General features: G+C 59.9%; 1 long non-coding RNA gene across 1 annotated transcript in view; it reads left to right on the plus strand.

The window, feature by feature from the left end:
* Nucleotides 1–6,432, plus strand: part of LOC123288128 (uncharacterized) — a 96,098-nt gene that overhangs the window by 48,569 nt on the left and 41,097 nt on the right. The window lies entirely within an intron of this gene.

The raw sequence follows: 6,432 nt of genomic DNA on the forward strand, positions 1-6,432 counted from the left end.
CCTGCCTGGCCATTTGTTCTGGAATGTGCCGGCCTCGCCCCAGGAGCACATCATCGCAGAGGCATCTGCAGTGCCGAAGGCTCCAGGCTCCCTCCTTCAGGGAAGACGGCCTGGCTGGGAGCTGAGACCCAGGGCGGGGACGTCAGGCACAGAGGGGCCGCCGGGAGGGTCCCCGGTTCGGATGTCCAGCCTGTCCACGAGGAGACGGTCTCCGGGAGACCCACGTTAACCCTCCACGAGCTGGCATTTTGGTTGGCGGCTCCTGAGCTCGACGCGAAGTCCCCTCGAAGGGCTGCCCTTGCTTCCCCTCGGGGAGCGACGGGACCACCGCCCTTTGGGTCAGCAAAGTGCCCACCCGACGCGGGACGCCTCTCGGACCCCAGACGGGCAGGGCGAGGTCCCACGGCCGAGCCTCTGCCCATGCTGTTCCCCTGCCGGCCCGTCCTTTCCCTGCGCCCGAGCTCGGCCCTCACATCTCAGCAGAGCCACCTCCTCCCGGACCTGCTCTCCCCCTCGCTCGGTGCTGCCCCTTGTAGAATGGATGGCAAACGGTGACTCGAGAACTGTGACATCGTTTCCTCACACCCACGCCCGCTGCCAGGCCAGTGAGAGCAGGACCCTGTGCCTCTAACCCAGAGGCCGCCCGCCAGTGGCCCGCAAATGGGCTTAGTTGCCCTCACATAGTGGTTGGTCATTTTTAACAAATTAATTGGCATCATTTTAAAGTTAAGAAATTTTACACTAAAAACGTAGATTTGTGGCCTCTGTTAAAAAACTCAGAAGATCTGGTGACCCTGGGCCCTCCATTTTCACAGGACAACAACTGGCTGGATCTGGCCTCTAAAGGGGGAGGGGATGCTCTCCTTCACTTCACCCCACTCCCCACCAGTCCCTATTGCCCCACACGCCAGCTGCCTCACCTGTTTACATTGCCTGTCTGATCACTGTGGGTTTTGAGTTTCGACCCCTGTCTGGCCCTTTGTGTCCCTGGCCCCTGACTACACCTGTTGTGACCCTGGCAGCAGCCTGGTGGGACACATCTCCCATTTGTCAGACGAGGAGACTGAGGTTCAGAGAGGCTTGGTGCCCTTCCTGAGATCACACAGCCAATGAGCGGCAGAGCCAGGGTTTGAACCGCTGATTATGTCGTTCCTAAACCTGGGCTCCCTCCGCCTCCACACGCACACCATCGCTGGGCCCTTCCCTCCTCATGTTTGGCTATTTGCCATTCCTTAAAAAAAAGGAAAATATTGACCACCTACTGTGTGCTGGGCCCCAGACAAAGCCCTGTGTAGCTTCTAACACAACATCAGGAGGCTGGGGAATCCTGCCTTTTCGCTCACTGTTGTCAGGAGGGTGCGGTCAGGGTCATCTCAGCCGGGCTCAGCGTCCTTCGTGGGGGCCCGACATCGCCAGGACCCGGGCACCTTAGAGGCCGCAGCCTCCAGACCCTCCCTCTACCTCATCCCACACCGCCACCAACCAGAGTCTAAGAGACGAGGTCTCCCACCTTCTGGAATGTCAGCTCCCTGGGGCACGGATGTGGCCTCGTCTTGGTCCCTGCTGTCTCCATGCTGCCTGGAACAGTCTGGCACATAGTAGGTGCCCAGCAAATGTTTGTTGAATGACTGAAGGACAGCGTGGTAGCAGCGTCTTCCCATGCCTCTGCTGATGGGAATTCCACAGAAGGAGCTCCTGTGGCTGCCCCTCCCCTGGGGACTGGCATCCGAGATGCTGAGAGGTGAAGCAATCGGCCAGCGTTTGCCAGCTGCTCAGGGTGGGGCCAGAAGCAGAAGCTGGGCCTCTCCCGGCCCCAGCTGAGGAACAAACCCTCTCTCCTCCACCCCCGTCCCAGCGTGCAACCTGAGCTTTTTGACACGGCAGAGCCGGTGGCTGACGTCCAGTGAGCAGACAGCCGCCAGCAGAGCCCCCACGGCCTAGGGGCTCGCGTCCCGGAAGGGCCTCAGCCCTCCCCCCAGAGGGAGCCTCCTGCTGGAATCCGGGCCGCCCCTGGGCGGTTGCTCCTGGACAGTATTTCAGCGTTTGTCAGACGTAATCGTGGCCTCAAGTGAAATATTTAAACAGAGCTTCAAGGAATCCAACAGGAGAAAATGAGTTTTAGGGGAAATGCACACACACACACACACACACACACGCAAACCGAATTCTTTCCTCAAAACATAAGCTGGAAGGATTTTATCTGCTGTCAGAGGGGAAACTCAAGAGGTTTAATTTAAAACCTGGGTGGGCTCGCGGCCCCTCAGTGGGGCGATTCTTCCATTCTCGCGGAGTGAGATAAGGCAGTGCCGGGCCAGTGTTTGGTTTGGCTTCTGGAACTCCGACTGGCTCTCCTGTGAGCCCGGGGCCTGGGGCTGGAGGGCAGCTCCCCGCGGGGGACGAGACTCGAGATGACATTTATGCAGCCGGGGCCCCCGGGGGATGCGGGCAAGGCCACCAGCGGTCCAGGTGTGGACGGCAGTGCCCGGCCGGGTCACAGTTGCTGACCCCGGCTGCCTGTCACCCGTGCCCGCACCCGCGCCCAGCCCCTTAGCGATTGTGCCAAATCCAGGCTGAGGGAGACGTCAGTCAGGAGGATCCCTGGTACCCGGGGCCCTGGCACCGCGGCATCTCCATCAGTCAGGAGTCAGCCCCCTCCCTGCCTTTGTGGGCCCGATGGACGGAGGGCCGGACCCAGCTGCTCAAAACTGCGGCCTCGTCAGCGCGCTTCCCCCATCCCTCCGGTGGGGCTTTTATTGGGTGGAAACTGGCAGAAGGAGAGCTCCCAGGTTGCCGGTCCCCCCGGTGCTGTGCTGTGCTTCCTGCCATCCCGGCTCTCGTGGGAAAATGCCCACTTCCTAGAGAACAGGCTTCCCGGAGCCCAGCGCAGGGGGACCCGGTGGCCGAGCGGTGGCTACTGTCCTGGGAGGCGCGGGCACGTCGGGGAGAGCCTCTGGTTCGTGGTGGCCGGGCGCGAAGGGGGCCTCGAGGCTGAGCCGCCCTCCCCGGGGCTCCCCTCCTCGTCTCTGCATCCCGGGGACCACATGCCCTAGAACTCGGTTACGAGCATCCCCCGCCGTGTTAGGGAGCCGACCCTGCCGTGCAGTCGGAGGCCCGCTGACCCCGGCGCCTTCTCCAGTCACGCACCCCCCGCCCCAGCCTCGCCCGCGGTGGCCTGACGGGTAAGGACAGCGACAGGCCCCCACGGGTGGCACCCTCCCGGTCCGCGACCAAGTCCCCCGCCAGCCGCGCAGTTTGCCGGGCGGACGTGCCTCCTCCGCGGTCCGCAGGGGCCTTCCTCGCGCCTCTCCGGCTCTGGCGGCTGCCGGCAGCCCTGGACCTGCCTGCGCGTCCCCGTCCCCACCGGCCTTCCTGCACGGCCACCGGCCGCCGCCCTCGCTCGCGCAGTTCGGCAGCTTCGCTTCACTGCGTCTGCAAAGACCCTCCTTCCAGAGAAAGTCCCCCCCCCCCCAAGTGCTGGGCGCACGTGAACGTGGGGACGCCGGTCCCCCCGGGACGCACCCGGGGCCTGCTCGGCCGGACCACCCTGTGTCCACCCCGATTCCCACGGCGGCCACGGAGGCAGGTGCCGTCACAAGTCCCGTCGCACGAAGAGGAAACTGAGGCTCAGAGCGGCACGGCCGGAAGACGCTGGAGACGCGCGGAGCCCGGGGGAGGCGCCCGCGCAGCTGCGCTCCTGCAGGGCCGGACGCGGGGCGCCCACGAGCACGCGGCCCCCGGCGGGGCTGAAAGTTCCAGGCGCATCCGCGGACCGCGCGCAGCGGAGGGGGAACCAGGAGTGACTGCTGGTGATGAAAATGTCCTGTGCACACTGCTCATCAAGCCACCCCGTGGCAGTGTCTTACATACAAAAGACAGGAAGATTGGCACAGATGTTAGCTCAGGGCCAATCTTCCTCGCCAAAAAAAAAAAAAAAAGTCCTGGAACCAGACAGAGGGGGTGGTGGCATGACACTGCGAGTGGGCAAAATGCCACTGAATTGATCACTTTAACGTGGTTAATTTTATGTTCTGTGAATTTTGCCAAAAGAAAAAATTTTTTTTTGGTCAATATCTTTTTTTAATCTAGAATCTCACTGCTAGAGTTAATCTTTGGTCCTGAGGTGTTGTAAACGCCACCACTGGGGTCACTTCCTTTGTTGGCGGCTGCAGTTAAGATGCAGTGTGTTTGCTGGGAGGCTGGGAGCGTGTGCTCTGTGTCTCCCGAACACCCTCATGTGGGCTGGATCATCTCACTGGAAAGCAGAGGGAATCGGAGCCCGGACAGGTAAGCTTGGCTTCCTGTTTTTTGGGGGAAAGGCATAGGACAAGGGAAGGCTGCCAGCAAGGCCAAATGTCAAAATTCATCTGCTTTTCCTTCTCGTCCTGGCTGCTGGCCAGTGCAGCGCATCCCTGCCCTCACTCCACCCACTGCCCCCAGCGCCCAGCTCGGCCACCGGGAGACCGGGGGTCACTGGCCCGCCAGCCCCCAAGCACAGCTCCCTGTGTATCTGTCGAAAGGCCTGAAACAGCAATAGCTCAATTTTATTGATCGCGTCAAAAGCAGTAATTCAAGGAAGCCATTTAAATTCACGGGAGGCAGCCGGAGCAATTACTCGCGTCTGCATCGTGTTCTCCATCATTTCTGTTATTGGCTGTTGGGCGGACGTTTGGTGTGAGGCTGACGTGGTGGCCGGGGGCCGGGGAGGCTGGGGTTTCGTTAGCAGCCCAGAGAAAAATCATGATCAACAGTTCGCTGGATGTGAACCCAAATGCAAAAAGGTTTACGGGGTGTTCCCACGGGGGCGTGCGGGCGCCCAGTGCTTCACATTCATTTTGTCCCTAACCCCAGCCAAATCCCTACAGCCTGTCCCCGCAGCCCCGTTTCAGCACATCATAACAGTGTGATTTGTGACGGAGCAGGTGATTTTTCTCGCAGTTTTCCCCCCGTAGTTAAACTTTAATGAAAGCTTAAATCACACGGAACTCTCGTGGGTGACAAGCAGATGAGATCAACGGAAGGCACAGCAGTCGGGCTGGGTGGGCTGTGGGGGGGATGCCTGGCCCCCCAGCATCCCCTCTGGGCAGGAGTCAGGATTAATTCAGCTCGAAATCCCTGGCACCTGGCACGGTGCCTGGTACACAGCAGGTGCCGATGAATAATGGAGCGAACACGTGAGCTGTGAGCTGCTTACTTTCAATAGTGCTTTGCCAAACTCGGTTGCTCCCACAGGTCATGATGTCCTGATATCTTCCGTCTGTGCTGGACATCTTCCGCCCGCCTCTCCAGGTCTGCCCTCCACCTTTGTCCCTTCTGCTCCGTGCAGGCCGACCTGTGCAGGCTGTGCCCCAGCTCCCCCCGGCCTCTGGTGTCGGCTGGATCCAGCCAATGGGAGGCACCAGCTGGAGGCGGGAGGCGGGTGCAGAACGAGGCCGTGGTGCTTGTTCCCCAGCTCTCACTGCCTTGCCTCAGTTGGCTGTGTCCCTCCGACAAAGGGTGGGGCTCCTGTTGGGCGGTCCCGTCCTGGAGCCCCCTCTTCAGGTTTCCGCAGTGCTGGCCCCCCCAAGTGTGGGGACAGCTCCCCAGGTTGCTACTGTGGGAGGTCTGTACCCCCCTCCATACTTTTGCAAATAGTCGCTTTGATAGCTTTCTTCGATTTCCCATCTGAGTGTGCCCTGCTCGCCTTTCCACTGGGTCCTAACTGATAAGACATGGAAACCATGATATTCTGACTATTATCCTCTTAAAATCAGGACATGTGGTTTTACTGAGTGCCGACTTCAGCCTTGTCGTGACTCAGTGGTTCTCGCAGCGTGGCCGCAGACCAGCAGCCTCAGAGTCACCTGGAGGTGTGTTAGGGATGCAAATTCTTGGGCCTCACCCCAGACCTACTGGGCGTGGGCGCCGCCCCCTGCATTTTCACAAGCTCCCCAGGTGGTTGTTGATGCCTCCTCGAGCGTGAGAACCGCTGCTCTAAGGAATAATTCCTGCGGATCGTCAGTTTGGTGTGTGGGATCCGCCCTCCTGGTGGCCTTCCCAGTGTTCTCCCTCCTTCCTTACTCGTAAACTCTCATTTTGTTTAGGACAGCAGGGTGCCCAGTTTAAACGCCACCTCTCCAGCTTCCTTTGAAAGTAGGGGTTGCCCCGTGACACAGTTCTGGCCAATGAGGTGTAAGTGGGTGGAATTTCCATGAAAGCTCTTTGAAAAGTGAGAGGTCGGGGTGGAAAGCAGAAGCGGCTAGAGCAGATCTTTTGCCGTTACTCTTTCCCCTCTTCCTGCCTGGAATGTAGATGCAAGGCTGGAGGTGGAGCAGCCACTTTGTCACCACAGGCGACCATTAGAATAAAAGGCTTAGAAAAGGGCCTGAGTTTTGAAGGCATAGTGGAGCCATCTCTTAAAGAGAAAGAAGCCCCTTATTCGAGTAAGCCACTGTT

Source organism: Equus asinus, chromosome 8 (assembly GCF_041296235.1).
Source record: "Equus asinus isolate D_3611 breed Donkey chromosome 8, EquAss-T2T_v2, whole genome shotgun sequence".
Lineage (NCBI taxonomy): Eukaryota > Metazoa > Chordata > Mammalia > Perissodactyla > Equidae > Equus > Equus asinus.